The sequence below is a fragment of the Toxorhynchites rutilus genome, chromosome 2 (assembly GCF_029784135.1).
Source record: "Toxorhynchites rutilus septentrionalis strain SRP chromosome 2, ASM2978413v1, whole genome shotgun sequence".
Taxonomy (NCBI): domain Eukaryota; kingdom Metazoa; phylum Arthropoda; class Insecta; order Diptera; family Culicidae; genus Toxorhynchites; species Toxorhynchites rutilus.
Window position 1 is genome coordinate 264,799,412 of NC_073745.1, and position 25,128 is coordinate 264,824,539.

General features: G+C 36.9%; 1 protein-coding gene across 2 annotated transcripts in view; it reads left to right on the forward strand.

Moving 5' to 3' along the window:
- The window catches only part of LOC129769767 (protein I'm not dead yet-like), a 66,932-nt gene that overhangs the window by 35,465 nt on the left and 6,339 nt on the right, over positions 1 to 25,128 (forward strand). The gene's annotated exons all lie outside the window — the stretch shown is intronic.

Genomic DNA, 25,128 nt, shown 5'->3' on the forward strand with positions numbered 1-25,128 from the left:
CCTTAATCCATCTTTTAGTTTACTTGCTAATATGAATAGTAGCATTGTTTTGCTGGAATGTGAATTTTTTTGACGATATCCACGCAAAAAACGGCAGGAGAGAGGATTCCAGAACATGTATGTAATCCTTGAATGATGTGAAAGCTATCTTGAGCTTTCCGGTTCACAGATTCCCGCTCAAACCATGCACGAGCCTCCACCAAAATTCCTGGTCGAATCACGCCAGTACACGTAGAAACCATCAGGACCATCTTAATTGAACTTTTTTCGTCAGTGAAGATATACTATACATTGAAGAACTTTTTGTTATGGCATATAGCAAAATATATTCATTTTGAGACATTCTTTGTCACAACATACCATGTCCCACTGTCGGTTCATGTGAGCTTTGACAAAACCCAGACGTCTTCCGATGTGAAATGGTGTGAGATGATGAGCTTTTGCCTTTCAAACCCTTTTTATGTGAGTTTTTTTTTACCAAAACCTGACGAATTGTCAAGTATCATTTAAATTTAAATATTGCTTTATTTGCATAAGCGATTTCGAGTTCTAGCTATATCCCACTTATCCCGGTCAGAGAGCTCCGATTTACGTGGAACTCTCTCCTTTTTACCGTATCCTTGAGAATTCGTCAAATACTTGAGAACTACTTGATGGGATCGTCCAATCCGACGAGACAAATTTCTCTGATACCAACATTTTCCTGGTGAAATCCATCGATTTGTCTTTCTTCTCTCTCCGTGAGCACTTTTCCCTTCGCTATTTTCCAGATTTATTAATCAAAACAACTAAAATAACGGAAAGTTACATACTGGTCTTATAAAAACTTGACATTTGAAAAATACAAAACCTTTGGTTTACTCTCAGCGCTTGCACACACACATATGAAAATCATTCAGTGTATGGTAGTCACCAATACCAATACACTAGAATATAAGTTGAAGCATTGTTTGTTTACAATGGCACAAAGCAGCAAGATCATCACCTGGTCTTATAGAAGTTGGACAGAGTGAGGATACGTTAATAAGCAAGACTGTCGCATTTGAAGTTAAGAGAATTCTCGTGTCAATGTCGAAACACAGTTGCTTCGTTCAATAAAAAAAATGCGAAGAATTATCTTTCGAATAAAGTCAAATGCAGGAGAACAAACACCATTTATCCGTGTTGTATTTCAATTTCAATTTATATGGATCTATAAAACACCCTGTACAAATGAACCAAAATGAAAAAATTCTGAGTGCTACGGATAAATCTCAAAACTGCAGATATGTTTCTATGTAATCAATACTCTTCCATTTTCTTGAACCGGAAACAGATAGGAATTTCATTCGAGCATTGGAAAGGCTCCACTATCTTCGAACGCCTAAAGTAAGTGGTGAAAGAAGAGGAGAAAATAAGCTGTTAACTATTGTAGCATAGATGATAATAAATGTCGTTTCTAGAAGCCGCAAAATAAAAAGCAGGGACTTTCGACAATTAGTTGAGTACCCTTAGTGAACACTTATCTGTGAATTCTTCATCGTCACGCACTTATTTTAGATAATCCAGTTCCATACCCTGCTTCCAAGAACATTTTCCGTATCGCCTCGAGGATCGAAATTCCACTGATAACAGTTGATGATGCAGTTTGTCCGATGGCCTAAGTGGTTTGAGCTCTATTTTTACCATGACTGAAAAAAAATAGTGACCTTCGTAGATGTATTTGTATAACGCTTCCCTTTAAGCGTCAAATGCAATTTCCGTCATTTCCGTTTTGATTGGGGTGAAAATTACTGAAATTTACTGGATTTATTTACTCATTTCGTGGGCGATTTAAGTCACACATGGAATTCAGTACTTTTATCAATTCGACTAGCATATGTCCGCATATGTACGCATCACTAATCTAGTTTGATTATGACCTAGTTATTCTCAGCATATCCACGATAAGGATCGCAGATAACGCACTGATCCTCGTGTTAGTCAGTGCTTATCACTAGCCATTGCGTATTGAGCAACCGCAGTGGAAACAAATGTTAGGAATCCCTGAATGTTATTGTCCCAGCTTTATATTTATTCCACGCAGGTTTGATTTTTGTCTACCTCATCTAGCCCCTCTGAAAAAAACATACTCGATTTGTACGTCACGGGTTCAAATCCGGTACAAAAAAAAAGTAACGAATGCTCGTCATCTGCTAGAGTGACTCTGATCAAACAACGATACTGCATTTCGTGGGTTGTGGACGACTGAAAGCAAACAGCGCTAAGCAATGATAATAAATATGCAAATTTGCACAAGAATTGTTTTTTATGACCGTCTGAGATTGTGGTTAAGAATGCAACCATGGTGGGAACTGCAAACAAGGAAACTCGTTTTCGTCGCCTGGATCAACAGGTCGCGTTGACGCGAAACCGGTGAGTAGGTAAGAGGGTGCATTTCTATCAAAACAATGCGTTTGCACCCAGGGCGTATGCGTTCGGCTGCAATGTGGATCGAATGCAATCAAACGTTGTATTGAAGGTCGCATGATTCACTTCCTGTCTGGTGACAGCAATTAGAACCCAGCAGATCGTAATTATCGTACCCGAGATCATTATCATTACATGAGGGCGTGGGATACAATGTTGACTGGATAACAACTTCAAGTACAGAAATCTGAGAAGGTGTGAACTTACACCGATAACGTAAACCGGTGAAATCCGGTTTTCTAGAAACAATATAATAAAAAAAGGCGATTGAAAAATGTAAGTTTATTTTTTTTATAATAGTGAATGTTGTTCCTGAAAGCCGCTAGGAAAAAATCAGTGAGTTCCGATAATTTGTTGAGTGAACACTTATCTGTAAGTTTTGCATCGCCACGCATCCATAATTTCATTAAATCCAAGGCCATTCCTTACTTCCTAGAACATTTTTCCGTATGTCTTTGGGAATGATTTTTCTATCCCGTCCAAATTTCGCTGATAACAATTGGTGATGCATCATCCGCTTCACTGACTGCATAATTCAACTGGTGCTAAAAGTGCCTGGTTCAATGTGTTTTTAGAATCTCTAAAGGCACTATTCTAGTATAGAAATTTGAAAAAATCAAAAATTTTCAAATTTTTCAAATTGATCAAAAAAATTGAAGAATATACCCTAAAAACGACTTTTCGCTAATCGTACTATTTATCGAGTTAGAGCCATTTTAGTGATGCGGTATTCAACCTGATACGGCCATAACAATGAACTTCAAACGCGTCTTTCTCAAAAATTGTTTTTTCAAACTGGCGTACACGATATCTCCAGTTCTACTGAACCGATTCATGTCAAATTTATATGGATACAATCTGCAGGCATCTCTCTATCGCCTGAACCTCTAAAAAAATATATTTTTCAACTTTCACTATTTTAAAAAAATCAGGAAACGTAAGAAAATATGTTTTAAATCGAATTTTGTTTTTAAAACGGCAGCCATTTTGTCAAAAAATATGTTTTTGACTTAACCGAGGTTCTTGCAATAGCGGCATCTTCACTGATTCAGAATCTGTGATGACATGACATAATGGATAGTAAAAATATTCTTTGTTTAATTTTTAAGGAGCTCGAAAAAAAACGTCCGAAATTCGTGTCTCTACACTTGAATGGAATCGCTATCAGTTATTTTCATCTCGTCTTCCATTCCAGAATGAGTTGGATTTGTTTTAGGTGGTTGTTTTAGGAATTCTCTAAACGATTCACTAACTAAGTCGTCTTTCACACTATTAGAGGACAGCTAGTTAACGACTTCATGGGGATATGATCACTTTCTGGAACTGTAGTATATTCCCGATAATAATTAGACTCCGATAATTTCATACCATTTTGAAAAAATGTAAAAGTTAAACTAAAAAATCAATCAGGAAGAATTTACGTAAAAATAAAGGTTTGTTGTAAATCCAAAATGACGGCCGCTACAAAATGGCGGATTCGTATTCTCTCAGAACCCCATCAATATGAGCATCAAATGAGAGGGCTTGACTAGCAGAACACAGTTATCGATGAAAAATGTAATCCCAAGATGGCGGTCGCTTCAAAATGGCGGATTACATATTTTCTCTAAACCCCATCAATATGGGTATTAAATGAAAGGTATTGACTAGTAGACAGTTATTCATGAAAAAAAAAATCCAAAATAGCCGCCACTACAAGATGGCGCCTTTTTTTCAAAACCTTATCAATATGGGTATCGAATGAAAGAGCTTGACTAGTAGAATAGAATTATTAATGAAAATACAAATCCAAGATGGCGGCCACTGCAAAATGGCGGATTACATATTTTCTCAAAACCCCATCAATATAGGTATCAAACGAAATAGATTGACTAGTAGAACACGGTTATTCATGCAAAATGCAAATCCAAAATGGTAGGTAATGGAAATCTGACGTGGCCCATTTTGGATTTGCATTTTTCGGACACTTTATTTTGTAATTTTATGGACGAAAATTACATTACACTTGATTATATTTTAAGGTCAACAATATTTTAAGGTCAACTTACCAAGCAATCACAGTAAACTGTTAACGATGATTAGAACTGATGAAACACGGGAGAAATTTAAATATTTATGAACGGGTAAATTCTACGTGCTCACGCAAAACAAACGTCAAACACAAACGATAATGAGTGGTGCTGTTGAATTTTTTCCTACTATGTAATAATTCAAATGTTATTCTTAAAGGAAGTGGTAGTGAAACCAAGGGATCACTCTAAAGAAGCAATTATGATATTAAATTTATAGTTATAGTGCATGAAGCATTTCAAGATATAAGAACAAAGTGTCCGAAATGTGATGTTGTCCGAAATATGATTCAGAACGGTATTTCAAGATTATGAAATACGCAGTTTTATAATGACTGCAGAGATGAAGGTTTATTTCAAATTTCAGATCAATCGGGCGACAGGAAGGGAGTTAATTTTCTACTAATTTGGGACAGCGCTACAGACAAAGTTTACAAAGTTATCCACGTACATACAAACGGGTCATATAATCGACCCCGTGCTGTATACCGAAAAGTTTTGCGATTTCCCGGATCGAAAATCTTTGCTCCACACTCCATACTCCATATTAAGGCATCTAACATACCCTTAGGCAATTCCTTCAATGAGAAATTTAATCGTCAACTTTTGACCGTCCGGATTTAAAATCATTTAATGAATGTGCTTTTTATTCCGGACATTGGTTTGTGATATTCACAATGATTTTTGATTTTTAACATTTTTTTGTTAACAGCTAGGTACCATGTTTGACACTGAACTAAATTGACACAATAGTAACTATCAGTCACATCAATTCAACATGCAAAAAATGTCATGGTTTTGGCATAATATTGAATGTAATGAAAAAGCATCACTGTATTAAAGATAGGAATTGCGTTCCGTAAGGAGGAGGGAGGGGGTCAAAAATCCGGATTTTTTGTTTAATTTGTGCACCACGCCTAACACTGCTTATAAGCAAAATGTTTCAGTGACTGCAAATCGCTTCTGCATGACTTTCGGGGGTTGTTATGGTTTTATAGAGCAATGGAAACAGATTTTCAGAAACGGTATGTCAAAAACATTATTTCATAAAAATTTCGAAGACATTACTCAAATGCAAAGATTATTTTTGTTAGAAAACAATGAAAAAATTAAGTGTCAAAGGTAACTCTGCGTGTCAAAAGCAAACTCCGATTCCCGGTAAAATTCGGTTTTCAAAAAACACGAATTTAAACGTCTACGACACTAGTAAATGAAGTCCGATTGAGCTAACATTTTGCATTGGATATTTCATCGTGTAAATCAACATTTCGCACAAAGTTCCATATGAAAAATCGAGAAGACCATTGTCATTGGCATCCTCAACCATACGTTTTGCCTCGTATTTCGAAAAAAAAAGTCCCAGAGTGTCAATTTTCTACAAAAAAATATATTTTCCAGATGACAGTAGATCTGGACGTTTCATGCAATTTTAAGACATTTATCTGCGTAAACAAATTCGAACTTACCAGCAATATCTCCTTTACGCTTGGCAAGAGAAAATTGGTTACCGGCTATTCGTTCGAAATCCATTTTAACGTATGTTTCATCGTCCATCAAAATTGATACTTTGTACTTGGACAACAAAGCTGGTTGCTCGTACAGCTCTCCTGCTTTCTCGCGTTCTCGCATACAAATACGCCGAACTTTATTGTGGTTCGCCGTGAGTTTTTTCGCCAAATCCCACAAGGAGAGCCCAGGATTGTTGTGGACTGCTCAAATAACTTTTGTTCGTAGAGTGCGGTCATATAAATAATTATATTCGATTTAGAAAAATCCAGAAATTTTGCGGGTTCTCAACGTGACTGTGCAGATTTTTATCCCGCCTTTCGCGTTCCATCGTCGATAACTTCGGAAAGTGTCCTTCAGTCTTGATGAACTTTTCACTACTGAATAAAAAAAACCATCCGGATCAAAACACTGTCAATAGTTTCTCGATGTGACAACTAGGGGCGCTGCAGTGAATAAAATGAGTGACCAAATTCTTACTGAAACACATTTTTATATGACAGTTCGATTTTTTTTATGTTCAAATAATATTTATTTCACTTCATACATTTGATTTCATTATGATTCTCTTCCAGCTCCTGAAAGATCCCGTTTTTTATTTGTTTTTATAATAATAGGAGTACCGATAAATTTCTTGGTTTTTTTCAAAAATTAATAATTCATTCTGCAAAAATGGTTATAAATTTAATATTCAAAGTATTTCCCATCGCTAGTCACAACATTTCCCCATCTTTCTGCCAATTCACGGATCCCTTTGCGGAAATAATCGGCCGGTTTGTCGGCTGACCACGAATCGATCCAATTATTGACTTCATCAAAATTGGAGAAGTGCTGGTCGACCAGGCCATGTTGCATCGATCGAAAAATGTAGTAATTGGACGGAGCAATGTCTGAAGAATACGGCGGGTGGGATAGGACCTCCCATTTCAGTATATTAAAATATGTTTTGACCGGTTTCGCGACATGCGGCCGAGCATTGTCGTGCTGCAAAATAGCTTTATCGTGTCTTTGCTCGTATTGTGGCCGTTTTTCCTTCAGTGCACGGCTCAAACGCATTATCGTCGGTAGAGGTCCCCCGTAATGGTTTCATTCGGTTTTAGCAGCTCATAGTACACCACACTCAGCTGGTCCCACCAAATAGACAGCATTACCTTTTGGCCGTGAATATACCGCGCGGCCGTCGATGTTGATGCATGACCGGGTTATCAATACGTAGCCCGACGTTTACGATTCTCGTAGTGGACCCACGGAAACCCTTTCTTTCATGCCTTTGGAGCCTTTGTTCGCACATGAAAAAACGGCGGTCGACGTCTCGTGGCTTCAATACATAAGGCATGTCCTATCTTTCGGATCATTCCCATTGCTTTTAAACGATCGGATTGGGTTTGCTGAGGTGTTGCGTTTGTGACGGATCTTTATCGAGTAAAGCCTCCAATTCTTCATCTTCAAATTTTTTTACCACTTTTAAACCGTGCAGACCACGTCTGACACGTTCGCTCAGTTGGAGCATGGTCACCATAAATTGCGATGACTTTCCACAGCCTTTTTTCTTCATATTGAAGTAATGAAGTAGCACTCCCCGCAAAAACACTCCCGTTGGTACGACATATTCGACATATTCGAAATGGCAAGAAACTATGTTGTTTACGCTTCAACTTTTTGACATATACTGCAGAAGACGCGCAATGACAGTAGCTTTCCAATGAATGTCTGGAAATTTGATTCACTGGAATAATAATCTAGTTACGCCATCTGTTGTAAAACCGAACAAACTTTTTGGTACACCTAATATGAGAAAGGAATTTTCTGATTTTAAGAGGATTTTCACATAACATTATTAATTGTTGTTTCTTCTAATCATTGGGATATTTGGGATGCTGGATAATTTCAGATTTCATATCATAGGTTTCCATTATTTCATTTAGAGTAAATTAAGGCATCATCGAGTGCTTGCATTACTCGATAATTAATGAAGCAAACGAAACCAAATTAGGTATGTGGATGTTTTAGGGCGCAATAAATGTTTTCATGGTGGTTAGACACTCCACCCCCCTGTGGAGGCGATCTGGCGTAGCGGTAACATCCATACCTCTCACGCTAAAGGTAACGAGTTCAATTCTCACTTCCGACATTCTTCCGAAATGGAAGGTAAAAGTGATGAACCAGCCAAATGTGTTGAAAGTCACTATAATACAGAAATAATAAAAAAAAAACTCCACCCCCCTCTCTAAGGGGGGGCTGCCATTCAAATGAAACACAAATTTCTGCATTACTCGAGAATTAATCATGCAAACGAGACCAAATTTGGCATGTGAAGGTTTTAGTGTGCAATAAATGATTCTATGGTGGTTAGATACTTCTCCCTCTCTTAGGGTGGGCTGTCATATAAATGAAAAACTAATTTCTGCAGAACTCGAAAACTAATCAAGCAAATGAAGCCAAATTTGGCATTTTAAGATTTTAGGGGGCACGAAACGTCTCTATGGTTAATAGACACTCCTCCCCCTCTCTAAAGGGGAGAAGAGAGAGGGGTCTGTGTCTGAAAATAATCTGATATTATAATGATGAGTTTTGGTAGAAGTACTAGGATTTTTTTAGTAAAAGATAAATTCAACAGGGTCGATTAGAAGATCAATCAATGAACAATTCTGCGATTGGACTCATGAACTTGCGCTTTGTAAGAAAAGGTGAATGTTTGAAGGTATTGATAACAAAAAACAAATTTTGGGCTGAACGAAGTTTGGCGGGTCAGCTAGTTTTATATAAATACAGACAAATTAAAAAAAAATCAATGACTCCAATTTCGACAATTTCTTGTGTATTTAATCGATAATCTTTGGGTGGACTTTTCTTCATAATTTTTGCTCCACAATTCACTACTTTTTTTTTTAGGTTGGACCACGCTTTTCAGTAAAGATACCAAATCAGAAAACATGTCACTTTTCATTGACATAGTTTTCATGTTAATAACTATTTTTGTTGTGAACGGATTTCGATGATTTGCATACCGATCGAATCGAACATTCCATAAAATTATAATCCTCTAGTCCGTAAATGGTTTAAACCAACTGAAAATTGGACGTAATATTATTTTCTTACACATTGGATTTTTGGCAATTACTTATAATTTACACCTTATTTGTTTTCAATGGAAGACCAGTTTTTTTTCTCAATTACGCTCATCGATTCAGAAAATCAATTAAATGAAAATCGAGATAGCTCGCTTCGAAGTTTGGTCGCGCCGTACCTCGTCAGCCTTTGGCTATGCACCTGCGTAAAAAATGAAGATAAGACTCTAGAAGACTATGTGTGTATATTCTCAACAAAATTAGGAATCGATTGAAGCAAAAAAAATAAACTAGAGGATCTTCCGCCTGCAACTCCTTTGCTTCGACTGAAATTCCGGTTGAATTCGTTTGACCGATAAAACAATCTGGATCGAGCTGCCGGAATTTTCGATTTACTGTATCTATAATCTAATCGATATTAATGAAGTTGGACTCATCGGTTCCATTGCTGAGGATTATAGATAAAAACACGTATGGCAAGGTTGATTCTGATCGAAGGTTTCTGGTAGGCTTCTATTGAAACTAAACTATCATTGAGCATTTTTTAAACGAACGGTATCAAATTGCAGCCTCGGTTTCAAAATGGATGGATTAATTCTGGATCGGCCCAGAAATACGCTATGAAACGAATTGTAAATATTGAAAATACTATCGGACTCGTGAATAATTTCCTAGTTCATCGAAGATCAGTCAACAAGTCTATTTAAATCAATGGATGCGAATCCCGTGGCCTAGCGGCTATCGTCCAGCATACCAGGCCGAGGGCTTCGGCTATCTTCTAAGTAATCTACAAAGGTCACTATTTACATTTTCAGCCTTTTGTTCTCATGGGATGATTAAAGGTTGCGATTTTATGACTGTTTTAAGGGGGTATTCTAGTGTAAAGACACGAATTTCGGAGTTTTTTACGAGCTCCATAAGAATAAAACAAAAAATATGTTTAATATCGAATATATCATTGTTTGTTCATCTTTCTTTTAACAATAAAACAAAAATTGAACGGAAAAAAAATCATAACTAGAATAGTTAATAGCTGATGAAGTGAGAGGGTTAAAAACAGTTGTGCCATGGCGTACACGATTCCAGCCTTACTGGTTATCTGAATCAAAAAAATCGAACAGATTCTGAATTAGTAAAGATGCCGCTATCGCATGACAAGTCAGAAACATTTTTTTTGATAAAATGGCGGCCGTTTGAAAAACAAAATGCGCTTTGAAACGTTTTTTCTTACGTTTCCCGATTCTTTAAAAATAGTAAAACTTTAAAAATAAAATTTTTTAGAGGTTCATGCGATAGAGAGATGTCAGCAGGTTGTATCCATATAAACATGAATCAGTTCAGTAGAACTGGAGATATCGTGTACGCCAGTTTGAAAAAAACTAGTTTCGAGAAAAACGTGTTTGAAGCTCATCGTTATGGTCATACCAGGTTAGATTCCGCATCACTAAAATGGCTCTAGCTCGGTAAATAGCAGGATTCTCGATAAGCCCTTTCTAGTGTATATTCTTGAATGTCTAAACTACAGAAATATGGAGGAATTTGTTTTTTATTTTTTTTCAAATTTCTAGTCTAGAATACTGATACTGATAAGATAAACTAAATCCGAAGAATTGGTCATACGACAACAATGCATGTACAAGAACGTGTAGAGGAGTCAATTCAAAATGTTTCGCAGTGATTCCTTTACCCGTTGTCTTCGGTGAAACAAGAAAAACACATAAACGTCATCGGAACGCATTGGACCACGCAAGTTGTCACACATCTTAGGCCCTAATTTCTCGCATGGTGATTTTTATAAATAATAAATTACAAAGAAGTCGGATTTTCGAAGGAAAAGCCATGCCTTGATTGGAATGAAAAACATACTTTGACACATTGCTAGAAAGTTTGTAAAAATTAATGAGAGTGTAAAGTATTTTTTAAATACAAATTACTGTTTGTTTCCAGTGTTTCTAAACGTACGTGTAACGTGTGCCCCTATAAAATTATTCCATGCATGCGTTCAGAGATTCTCAGATTCAGACTTGTGTTATGAATATTGGAATCCAATCTACGAACTATCTACTATCAAAACAGTCTTTGTTTGCCCCAGTTCCCCGACATGACAGCATGTTGTTACGACGGGTATAACCATATTCGTAAATAAGATCGTCCTCTCGATTCTCGTCCATTATCGCACCGACGTATTCAAAATAAATCACCAGCCGAAATGCGCCGCAATAACTAGCAACGTGTGCGCCTCCATTTTTGTTGTTGTGATAAGCGATGACACATAAAGTCATGCAGTAATGAAGTGTGATTGGTTGCGCACGCGGTCAGAGAAAGAGAGGGAGGGAAACATATTGCTGCCGGTCGTTGCCATACGCTGGTACTCTCAATGAACGAAACGTCATCATAGGCTTGGGTTTCTGATGTTATCAAATCAATGTGTCTTATCGTTGCATGGCCCTCGAGGAATGTTGCTGCATTTGTCGTCTAATTTTGTTCAATCAACTGAATCGCACGGGCTGCCCGCATTCAGTTCGAATTTCAATCACTACAAATCCAATTTGGGTGATTTGGGATGGTTTGGCATCTGAAAATTAGTGGTGCGTGAGGGTGTCTTCTCCTGTGAGTACTTCGTAGCTTGAATCAGAAATCAAGGTTGAAAGAAATGCATCATAGCACCACGCCTCTTCTATTTACGCTTTGTAATTTAGCGACAGCAGATGCGCTCATCAACGCTTGATTTGCTATCAATTTCAAAGTCCACGCTAGCCTTGTTGCTAGTCGTGTTCTTTGTGTATTTGTTCTTGTTATTTTGATAATGTGGATGAGTGCTTAACGACGTCGGTTCCAAACACAAATGCTTTTCGATTTCTATTCGTGCTTGTGCACGCTTATCTTCGATCTTGCCACTCGAAAACTAAAATCATGCGTATCTGATTTCATATTCTTGTTTCTTGTTTTTTTTTATCATGGAAACAATCATTACAAACAAATTTAATAGAACTGTTCCATATGATTTTGGTTTGGTTGATCCCTAGGGGAACCCGGGGCAAGAGTGCCACCTTAAGCTAATACGCGTTTTTGAATGCTCTTTTGTTATATTTTTTCAATTTTTTTTTGCTGGTTTGTTCATTTATACTCCTATTTAGGTGTAGCTATGCATCAAATTGTTCAAAAGTTATGTTTACTATGAAAATGTTTCATTTACAAAAATGATGTTTTTGGCTTGTATTTTTTCAGTACGAGGGGCAAGAGTGCCACCTCGACGGGGCAAGAGTCATGTAAACATATAGAAGCTGAGGGTATTTCGTTAATTTGCGCCTGTGCGTTCTTATATAGATTGCAGTTGTAAGAAGCTCAGTTAGTATTTATCTGTTTACCAATAAAAAATATTTAAGGTTCTGGCTGATAATATGTGAGATATATGCAGTATCTGTATAAAACAAAGTTCTGTAGTTAAATAATTGTAAAAGATGGGATTAGGCAAAATAATCAGATGGGCACTCTTGCCCCGGGTTCCCCTTTTTTATAATGTGGCCGAGTGCTTAACGACATCGGTTCCAATCACAATTGCTTTTCGATTTCTATTTGGGCTTGTACACGCTTGTCTTTGATCTTGCCACTTGAAAACCTAAATCAATGCGTATCAGATTTCATATTCTTTTCTTTCTTTTTATCATGGAAACAATCAATACAAACAAATTAGATAGAACTGCTCCTTATAATTTAGGTTTGGTTGGTCCCTACTATTATTCTCTCGAAATTTAAAAAAAAAACCAGCGCTATTTGGTTAGGCGTCGTGCACAAATTACGTAACGCGAAAAAGGGGGAGGGGAGTCGAGGTTGCGTTACTTTCTGTGTATTAGAGATAGGAAATTGCGGGGGTCCATAATCCGGATTTTTAGCGTTACGTAATTTGTGCGTAATTAAAATACGGCTCTGTTACAGCTAAAATGCTAATGAGCCTTAAATAAACAAAAGGGATAAAAAAAAATATGTCGCGAAAAATTATCCAAGATGGTGATGATGCTCAATTGAGTTTATCAAAAAAAATAACGATCGCGCTGTAACTATCAAGCGTGTTGGTTCCTAAGTGGTTCAGTTGTCGGCTTTGTATCGTTTTTTTTATTCGAGAATAGAGATTTTGTATCGTGAGACATTTTTTTAAACGATTTTCTTTTATGTAAATCGGTTGCGTGACTTATGCGCCACCCTGTATATTACGGAACTCTGGGCCAAACTGTGCCAAAGTTACCGCTGGCTTTAATCAACAATTGAATCGGAATCCAAATTCACGTGAATACACTAAAAACTACATCAACTCAAAATTAAGTTCATTGATCTATAACGTGACATTAATTGATTCTAGTGTATCTAGATCCATTATATCGAACTTTTTCTAGATACACTATTCTCATTTGAAAATGACCTCCTCCGACTAATGTCCATGCATTAACTGGGTCGATATAAAAATATTGGAAACAATTATCAGGTAATGTGACAGATAACGGATAACTAATTTCAGACCTCCGGGTGGATATGTTGTAAGCCGTTGGCCTTGATCGCGTGTCGGAAGTTTCCTTTTTCCACATAAATTTCTGCTTATCGACGTGACGCTTTCCATATCACGGAGGTATATGTTGTGGTATCGTTAGGACAATAGTTATTACCTCCGTATTCTACTGCAGTTACTGCTGCTCCAGTGGACAGTGTTTATCCCAACTCGTGGATATATGGAAGCTTGATTGATGATTGACTCGAGAGGTGGTTCGTTTGGAAACGGTATGCGAGAATCTCACCCAAAATATTGCAGTTTGCAATCCAGAATTCCAGAGTCGTAACAAAAAAGAACCTCTTCGATATATTTATTTACATACACTAGGTGTTTAATTTCTTTTTTTAGCAAATGTACCAAAAATAAACCACCGATCGTGGAATGTTGTGAGAATGCATGTGCTAAAAATGGCAGCTCGCTGGAAAACATGACGCAAAGCGGGTTGGTGTGGAATTGATTCATTAACTCATTTAATTGAAAATCTTTCTGTTCTGGAAAATGTATCAATTAAGTTTCTGCACAGGTATCGTACATTTACTTTTGAACAAGTTATTCTAATATTTGTTATTTGTTAATCTGAGAAGACTCAATTCAGAACAGAATAGGCTTTCTTGTGATTAGCGTATGAAACTTACTTTTTTCACACTATGAAATTTTCCCCATAAACGAATCGTTTTTGTTCTACTTGAGCTGCGATGATAAAACTTTAAATCTTGATCAGTTTATCGTACGAATCTTGAGGTTCTCACTATATATACAGCTATTCTATGTCAAACCGATATAGTGGTTATCAGATTTTCGTGAATAGTGGTAGTTTTGTATCTCTATCTATATATAAGATTTGACCCGTATTTTTTTTATTTCTTCAGTAGGGTGATCATTTCCATTTTAGGGTTGTTCGAAAAATCAACTTTTTCCTCTTTTTTTTTTTTTTTTTCCAAAAATGACCTTTTTCATAACTTCTGAACTATTAGACCGATTCAGATGATTGACATATCAAATTAAAACCAATCATCTGATCTTTTTTGAAAAAAATATGCTTGCAGAAAATTCGAATTCTGTTCTCGTTACTTTTGATTGTATTCGTTTTTTATTGTTTTCATAGTCTCGGGACCAAAGGCGATATATTTTTTTATATTTTTCTGGAAAGCTGAGGTTTTTTATATATAATATATTTAAAAATCAGAGATGCTATAATTGCTATATAATGTTTTCACTGTTTTCACTACTAAACCGATTCAATTGATCGACATATCAAATTAAAGCCAATCACATGGTCGTTATTATTCATTGTATTCGTTTTTTTATTGTTTTCATAGTCTCGGGACCAAGGGTGCTAATTTTTTTTTAAATATTTTTTCTGAAATCTGAGGATTTTTCACATAACATATGTCGAAACCAAAGAGGTGTTTTTTTTCGTTTTTGAGTTATGATTTTTCAAAGTTAACCGATAGTTCGAAAAATCATTTTTTTCCTCTTTTTTCCAACACAAAAATTCATAACCTTTGATCTACAGGACCGATTCAGATGATCGGTACATTAAATTAAAGCTAAATAGATAGTCTTTTTTAAAAATATTAGCCTTGCGAAAAAAAAGGATTTTGAATTCGTAATTATTGATTGTATTCGTTTTTTATTGTTTTCATAGTCTCGGGACCAAAGGCGCTATATTTTTTTAAATATTTCTTCTGGAAATCTGAGGTTTTTTTTTAAAAAAAATAGAGATGTGTTATCTTTCATTTTTAAGTTATGTTTTTTCAAAGTTAACATGTTTTCAGACTTCGTTCAATGTTTTTATGCGACTAGACTGGATGTATGCGACTAGAATTCAATTAATTGGCAAATATGTCATTTTTTCAAAAAAGGCTAGCAAATTGGCATTAATTTGATATATCGATCATCTGAATCGGTCTAGTAGTTTAAAAGTAATAAATTTTTGAAAAAAGTAATTTTGGAATGAAAGTGAAAAATGATTTTTTGGAACATAGGTTAACTTTGAAAAATCAAAACTCAAAAAAGAAAAAAGCCCCTCTGGTTTCGACATTCGTTATGTGAAAAAACAACAACTTTTCAGAAAAAATATAAAAAAATATAGCGCCCTTGGTCCCGAGACTATGAAAACAATAAAAAAAATAATACAATCAATAATAACGACCAGATGATTGACTTTAATTCGATATGTCGATCAACTGAATCGGTTTAGTAGTTCGAAAGTTATGAATTTTTGAAAAAAGAGGAAAAAGTTTATTTTTCGGACAACCCTAAAATGGAAATGGTCACCCTACTGAAAAAATAAAGATATACGGGTCTAATGTTTCGCGATGAAGAACAAAACTACCACTTCTGAGAACTACCATATCGGTTTGGCATGGAAAGGCTGTATGTCTTTTTTTCCGATGCTTTGTCTATCAGCAAGCCACCAATAATCCGTCGCGGCTGATACTCCACGACGAGGATAAATCTGGAATCTCTGAAACAGGCTTTAGCTTTTGTCTAAATTTTTTGTGCCATGTCGTTTCAGCAGTTTTTCGATTGATCTTTTCCTTGTAGGACAGGAATTTACTACAGAGAGTGTATGACACGACTACCATTTCATTTTGTTCAGGAAAACACAAGTAGGAACTACAAAATCTCAAGATGCTTGAACTCTAGAATTAAGGGAGCAAGAAAATGTCGTTATACAATCAAATTTTATCAGTGCTGTGACATTTCATTTCGACATTACTGAAAATTCGAAAGCTTATGCCATTCCTGAGATCTCTTGGAGGTCGTTTTAGTACCACTATTGACGTAAAACTACGTCTTTCATTAAGGGTGCCAAATCAGAAAACAGGTCACGATTTTATGAAATAAAGTTAACGTTAATAACTATTTTTGCCGCGAACGGATTTTGGCGATTTATATACCAAACGAATCGGAAATTCCCTAAGATTTGTTTGATATGCTATACATTACAATCCCATAGTCTGTATATAGATAATTGATGAAAATTGGAAGCATTCCCATTTCTTCATACATTTATTCAGTCCATTTGTGTGCTTTCCCGAACAGAGCTGTCAATAACGAGCAATCGTAAGAGTAAAGTCTCCGTGAACAAAGGAAAAGAAGAAGAATGAAGGGGAATATTTACCTAGAGTATAAACAGTGGATCTCGCTGAGGCAAACTTTCATTCTTCATGACGAAATCGACTGAACAACAACGTTGCTGGGCGACGTTGAGAGACGGTGAGGGATCGAATGCCTTTCTCAAGGCAATGGGGGTGGAGTAATATGATGGATAAAGTAATCGTTCTGTATTCAAAGCAATGAATATCGCTTGTTCTTCCTTGTTTTGCGTCATCACATGTCTTCGTTTCGGATTGAGCTGTGGACGCGACCAAATTACTCACTCGTTGATGTCTCTGGCATTGCAACCATTGCATCAAACTGACTCCATTGCATTAAGGTTCTGAGCTACACAATTGTGTGGGGAATCATCAAGCTAGGCTATCGTCAGCTCACCAAGAAAATAATAAAGGGTGTGTCACATCAAATTGCATCACGGAAAAAACGCTGTAGAAATTTAATTTTTAGGAATTATATCTTCAGCTTTCGCTTATAATCAGTGTATAGATCACGTTGGCCATGCTTCAATTTTTCGTAAATTTGGAAAAATGTCGTCGAACGAAAAAAAGCGTCGTGAATTAATCCTGTGCACTCATTTCGAGAGTCCGGAGTTGTCACATCGGGACATCGGTAAGATGCTGGGAATCGTCGAATCCACGGTCAGCAGAGTACTAAAACGATACTTCGAGAACCTAACCATCGACCGGAAGGTGAAGAACGGCAAAAATGGATGCTCCATCAGTGAAAAAGATCACAAGCGCGTAGTTAAGCAGTTTAGACGTGATCCGAGAAGTTCGGTCCGGGATGTCGCCAATAAGCTGAATTTGTCAAGTTCATTCGTCCAGCGGACCAAGCAGCGGGAGGGCCGGCGTACATACAAGGTTCAGAAGGCTCCTAACCGCGACGAAAGGCAAAACATGGTGGGGAAGACGCGATCCCGGAAGCTGTACACCGAAATGCTGACGAAGCCGCATTGCCTGGTAATGGACGATGAAACCTACGTCAAAGCGGACTTTCGTCAGCTGCCGGGCCTGTTGTTTTTCTCCGCAGAGGACAAATTCAGCGTTCCGGAGGAGATTCGCAAGCAGAAACTATCTAAGTTTGCCAAAAAGTACATGGTGTGGCAAGCGATCTGCTCTTGCGGAAAGCGGAGCGCCCCCTTCGTGATGACCGGCACGGTAAACGGGCAGGTTTACCTTAAGGAGTGCCTACAGAAGCGCTTACTACCACTATTGAAGCAGCACGAGGGCCCGACCATCATCTGGCCAGATCTCGCTTCGTGCCACTGTTCAAAGGACGTGTTGGAGTGGTACGAAGCCAACGGGATCACCTTCGTGCCAAAGGAAATGTACCCGCCCAACGCGCCGAAGCTTCGCCCAATAGAGAAATATTGGGCGATTATGAAGCAGGCCCTCCGGAAGAACCAAAAGTTGTCAAATCGGAGGCGGACTTCAAGAGAAAATGGATTTCTGTTCAAAAAAAAACTACAACCTGACGTTGTACAGAACCTTATGGACGGGGTAAAGAGGAAGGTGCGAGCATACGGGCTTGGGCTCGAAGTATGAATAAAAAGAAAATGCCAAAAGTTGTTTAATAGTTTTTATTTTACTGTTTTAAATTTTCAAAAGGATCGGTCTACTGGGCGAATTTCTACAGCGTTTTTTCCGTGATGCAATTTGATGTGACACACCCTTTAGTTCTGGAATTCCGTGTGTGATTTGGTTTCGCATGACGGTAGCAAAACTCTCTCCATCAAGGATGACAGCTAAGCTAATCTAGGCTGACAATATTAACAGAAAGCTTCTTTTGAGAAGAGTGCAAAACGGAGATAAGTGTGTGTATATTTAGCTGCTTCAAGCAATCGATATATGGATATTTGTGTGCGTACGTGCGTGCTTTATAACCCGTACGTAAAAATAGTGTATCTTCTCTTTCGTAATTTTCGTAGCATTTTAAAATAATATCCGCAGTTATAAACAAGCGACTTGAATTAAACCACAGTGTAGTTCTACGTAAACAATGCTGTCGTGTCTTGAACACAACCTCCTATAATTTTTTTTAACATTTAAAAAAAGCACTTCCGATTTAGTCTTTGTATTTTTTTGATACAATTAGATCCACATTAACTGGTAGGAAACATAGTGAAACAGTCTTACTTGCAATTTTAGTGTCAAATATATTCGAAGCGAACGAATTCAAACATCCGGGTTTGATATACTGTGAACATTGATCGCTCATAATTTATCAATCACAAACGAATATATCAATTGCTGAAATTTTTACGATAGTAACTTACCTGCCGAAAATTAACAGTAGTGAATCTAATTTTTAAATTCAACCACTCATAATGCTTTACAGGGTACTCCTACATACAATATCGATCCTCGTTAAGGAATTTAAATTAACAACAGACTGTACGATTTTTTTTGAAGACAAAGGAAATAAATAAATAAATCGGTACTCCGCAAACGAGAAAATAAATTTATAATAGAAATGTGAAGCATTTATACACATGATGTTATTCCGCGCCACAATATTTCTAGCTTACTACACTTTTTCTAAGCGGTCGCTTCTGTTGCAGTTGTTTACTGCGGCGATTTATTCCGGTCACGGATTCAAACACTTGACTTACTAACAAATGAAGTAACAAATCATGAAAAATCTTTTTTTACCCAAGTCGGGGTCTCCCCTTAATATGAAAGTTGCAAAACTACATCTGCACGCAGAATCACCCACAATGTTCATTTTTTTACTTTAGTCAATTGACAGTTACCCAGTATAAACCCAAAAAAATATAAATTCAATCATCCTTAAAATTTGTATACAATGGTTTTAGAGTACAGCGAGCATGATCGTGGGATAGGTGCGGGTTTGACGAACGTTACTGTACTGAGTTTAGCTCCATCTATAGTGTAAAGCGAAGTTAGAGAGCGAGGAAAGTGAGAAATTTGGAACAAACTTACAAACCTAAATTGGTTAAATTTTGAAATTCCGTGCTTTTCTAACGAAAAATTACCATACTTTAGATTTCATTGTAACTATTTTTCCCACTTTTGTATTGGTATGGCACAAAAAGGGATTTTGAAATGATTCTAAATTTATAAATGTATGTATGTCTACTCTCAGTCACCAAAACATTATTTATCTTATACTTTATTCAACCATTACACTTTTTCTAAACGATTTTCAATGCCTAGTGAAACTGTTCCCGAATTGTTACGAAGCTATTTATATATTTCTATAGAAAACATCACATTAAAATACAATATTTAGTAAGTACATATTAGGCTGTCAAAAAAGTCCTGTGGTATTTTTTTTGAATTTTCATTTGTTCATAAAATTAGTTACAATCATCTGTTTTAAGTCAAATATGCGCCGTTTTGTTCGATGACTTGTTCCCAACGAGATGCCAACTTCATAATATCCCTGTTATAGAAGCTCGCTTCCTTATTGACAAAAACTCGGTTAGCCAATTTTCACAGGCCTCTTTAGTGGCTAATATCTGACTACCTAGCTCGTTCGCCATGGACAAAAACAGGTGGTAGTCACTTGGTGCAAGGTCCGGACTATACGGCGGATGCAAAAGAACCTCCCATCCGAGCTCCTGGAGCTTCTGGCGCGTCACCAAAGAAGTGTGTGGCCTGGCGTTGTCCTGATGGAAGACAATGCGGTCTCTGTTTATCAAAGATGGCCTCTTCTTCATGAGTGCTACCTTCAAGCGGTCCAGTTGTTGGCAGTACAGGTCCGAATTGAGCGTTTGGCCATATGGAAACAGCTCATAATAGATTATTCCTTGACAATCCCACCAAACACACAACACAGCACACCTTCCTGGCCGCTAATGAGGGCTTGGCCACCATCTGAGCCGCTTCAACGGGCTTCGACCACGACCGTTTGCGCTTCACGTTGTCGTAAGTGACCCACTTTTCATCGCCAGTCACCATCCGCTTCAGAAACGGGTCGATTTTGTTGCGATTCAGCAGCGATTTACATGCGTCGATACGGTCAAAGATGTTTTTTTGCGTCAACGTGTGTGGCACCCATACATCGAGCTTCTTTGTGAATCCAAGCTTGAAGCTTCTTCAAATGGTTAATAACGGTTTGATGACTTATCCCCAGCTCTTGGCCGATGCTACGGTCTTTCTCGGCTAATTCAGCGATTTTGTCGCAATTTTCGACGACAGGCCTTCCGGAGCGTGGCGCATCTTCGACGACCTCTACACCAGAACGAAAACGTTGAAACCATCGTTGTGCGGTGGAAATGGAAACTGTATCGGGTCCATAAACTGCACAAATTTTATTGGCATTGAGATGCATTTTTGCCTTTGTCATAGTAGTACTGTAAAATATGTCGGATTTTCTCTTTATTTTGCTCCATATTTGCGACACTATAACTCACGAACGACTTAACCAAACAAAACACTGTCAAGGACTATATTAATACCTTTCCAACAAGCTATAGTATGACTCGATACAACTAGAACTACGCGCTTACAACGACACCTCGCGGAAATACCGCAGGACTTTTTTGACAGCCTAATATTTCAAGTCCATTCATTAATAAATAAATAGATCTCATTTACCTCTCATAATATTAATATTATGAATCACTGCTCTTTCAATAGAAATTATTTCCCACCAGTACGACATCCATGTCAAGATTAGATAGGACCGCAAAGGGTTAGAAATTAGTGCTTACACAATGTTTTATAAATCGTAAAATATTTAATTCGATTCATACGTAACACAATGCGTTATAAACCTACTTCGAAATTTTGTGAATGGCTGGTTAAGTGAAAAAAAGTAAACATGTGTCACTAAGAAATAAGGTTGATTATTTCCGAGAGTATTGGTTCATGTTTTTACGATAAAAATACGAAAGTCATTACGAATTTTACAAAAACTGCCGTAACTTCATCCATGTACAGTTTATTGTCAGAGTGATTTGTTTTTTGCTTGCAAGGGGACAACTCCGCTACTTGCGAATATATCACAACAGGTGGCCGTACACTGTTTGTCCAGAGGTCAAATATTTGGCACTTTTTGTCAGATAAAGTTCGGTTTGATATTTGTACAAACACTATTTTGTTTGCCATTCTTCGATTATCGACACTGGCAAACAATGTCAAACATCGAACAAGGAAAAAAATTGACTGAAATATTTAAGGTAACCGAATCATGTACCGATAGGTTTGACGAACACACTGAATCAATATTTCAGGCATCCAAAAACTGAATATTTGCTTGTCGTGTTTTTTGTCGAATATATTTGATCAGTAAGGGTGGATCAAATATTATCTGTCAAAAAGAGTCAAATATTTTTCTTCGGTCAAAACAGCAATCACACGCAATCAATCGTAAACCTAATACGCGCGGAGCAAGACACGCTCTCGCCACGTCGCACCGAGAACAGGCCCTAATTTCGATTATCGATGTTTCCTGTCTCTCGGAGATACACTTTATGTTTTCGCTAGGAAGGCTTCATCCGAACACTGTCGATCATAACTAGTGGAAATATGGAAGCTTGAAAAGCGATTGATTGGGAGGTTATTAATTCGGAAAACTGTTCCAAAAATTTGCATTTGAGGGTGCAGTATTACTGAAAACAAACAAATACGTCAAATTGTGTTTATTTATATATACTTGGTGTTTGATTACGTTTTTTGCATTCGTTCCAGAAATAAACGGCCGTGAAAACCCTCTCTCTTTAGTTTTACTCTAGACAACGATCAGGCAGCACCTTGTGTTAAATCTGAAAGTAAATTTGATCTTTTTAATCATTGATTTTTAACGTTGCATGACATGTTCACAGTTTTGATTATACAGACAATTTTAACAACACTTAAGCTAAATTTTCCAATTTAATTACCCCTAATGAAGGGCTCCCTAATGCGAGAGATAGACTTTTGACTTTTTTGACTTTGAAATTGAAATAACTGGTGAGTCATGAGTCATAATTCATGTTACGATTTCCGCCATAGGCGCTAGAGAGAGACAAACAACTGTATGTGGTTTTGTTCTACTCTTCGTGGACGTTGTTCGTGAAAAGTTGTCCAGATATTGATAAGCACTGTAGATTCTTTGGTGAGATTGGTGAGATTAACTCTTTGTGTTTGTCTGCGCTAAACCACCATACCTTTTTTACCGTTCTGGTCGTTTGTATGCTCTCAGTCACCACAGTAAGAAACCATGCTAATCCTTTATTTTATTCAACTAAGTATCAGTTCATACTTTTCCTAAACGAAGTTTGATGTCTAGTGAACCTGTTCACGAATTAATGCGGTGCACCTATGAGTAATAGATGATTTAGGGAAAACGGGGGCAGTTTCGGACAACGCTTGTAAAAATTAAGTGGTACAATTTTCAACCAAATAAAAAATATAAGTAAGTTAACAGCTCTTCCACCAACAGCTGTCATATGGTTTGACGTCTTATTACTTACGAAAATAACACAGTGCCTTTTTTCATACACATTTCGAAGCTTTTGAGCTTGAAGTTGTAAGTATTTTCCTAATTTCCTTGTGAACGATTTACAAATTTAAGTACACCACCTAAGTTAGTAATTAATATGAAATGAAAAAAAACGTGAAACGGGGAAATAAAGGTCTATAAATAAAATTATGATTTGTTTTCGGATGGTGGTGGGGCACATTCGGACACTGTTTAATACCTCATAAAATTTGTGTCTGATTGTTGTGTACTAACAAACATCAATTTAGTCTAATTATCAGACCTAATAATGGTTCGGAACTATAAAAAGAAAACCGATAGAACCAGCATTAACGAAGATGAGATGGAAAGAGTTGGAAGAGATGGAAGTTTCGAATAGAACGTTTTCATAACGAATAACGGGAAAACTGTTTCTCAATGTTCTGGAACATTTGAAAAAGATAGCAAGAAGCAACGTAAACGAATCAATTTCAAAAAATCAAAAATCAATCAAAAAGTCATTGCACTTTGGAAACAATTAAATATTGCTGAGAAAATTGCACAATTCATGTATCTTTGCATTTTATGTCACAAATCGCTTACAACCGCTGGATGTTTCAGTTATGGGCCCTTTCAAGCAAAAGCTCTCAGTTTCCCAGAACGATTGGCTACTCAACCATCCTGAAACAAAATATTTCTATACACGACCTTTCAGGTATAGTTGCATCGACTTATAATGCTTCTTTCAATCTGAGTAATATCCTAGCTGGATTCAAAATGACAGGCTATCCATTCTCAAGAAAGATTTTTTCGGACAAGGATTTTGAATGCTCAAAAGATTTCACCTACTGGAGCGGAGGTAGCAACTGACTTATCGTAATACAATAATGCTGCAAAATATTGCGTCTACAGCACAGATAGATTTTACTTTGGCAACTCTGTCCCCGGAAAATGTTGAACCTTTTCCAAAAAACTTCACCGCGGAAAACCACCACTCGAAAACGGAAGAAAGCAAAATCACGATTTTTTATTGACTCTCATAGCAAGCAAGAAAAATGCAGAATAAGCTGAAAACAAGAGGAAACGGAAGTAATTGTTGATAATCATAAAATTTTAATATTTTTTTTTCGTTGTCTGAAAGTGCCCCAGGACTGTCCGAAACTGTCCCACACATTGGTCACATTCAGACGAAAAGGCAGTTTTCAAAAATTCGAATAAACCATTCGAAATCGCATTAACACACACCTTTAACATGCTCATATGATACATTGATGTCCAAATGACAACCAGGATGAATTCAAGATTTTTTTTCAAGTTTACAAAAAATATTAAAAATAAAGGAAAAAAAAGTGTCCGAATGTGCCCCCCTCTCCCTTACTCTAGGAGACTGTTTCGAATGGTTTCATACGAAGACGAAATATAAAATATTATTTTAATATAAAAACATCACATTAAAACACATTGTTAAGTTAATACATATATTTAGTTCACAAAAAAAAAGTTTATTTTTCATAATCTGCTTTTTCAAGGAAAAATAATTCCGACCAGTACGACACCCATGCCCAAATTTCATACGACCGCAAAGGGTTAAACGTGTACCGGACCACTAACATGTTTGTGTTGATAAGCTTCAATATACCACACAGTTCACATTTGTCGATGGTTGCCACCGATGCTTCCGAAATTTTCAAATTTAAAATAGCATTGATGGCAAGTTTACGCGGGGTATTAACAGGCAAATATTAAAACTCGTATAACTGATGAACGCTGTTGGGATTTAGCCTAGGGTCGAATGTATCTCGTATTTTTTAGATTGATCGGAGTCTTATTTATGATTGGACTTCGTCTCCACCTTAGGTAAATAATTTTTTCCCGGCGTTTTTTACATAATCCTGATATCAATTCTTTTTTTGTACTTTCCCCAATTCTTATCACATTGATACAGCTAATCACATTGACG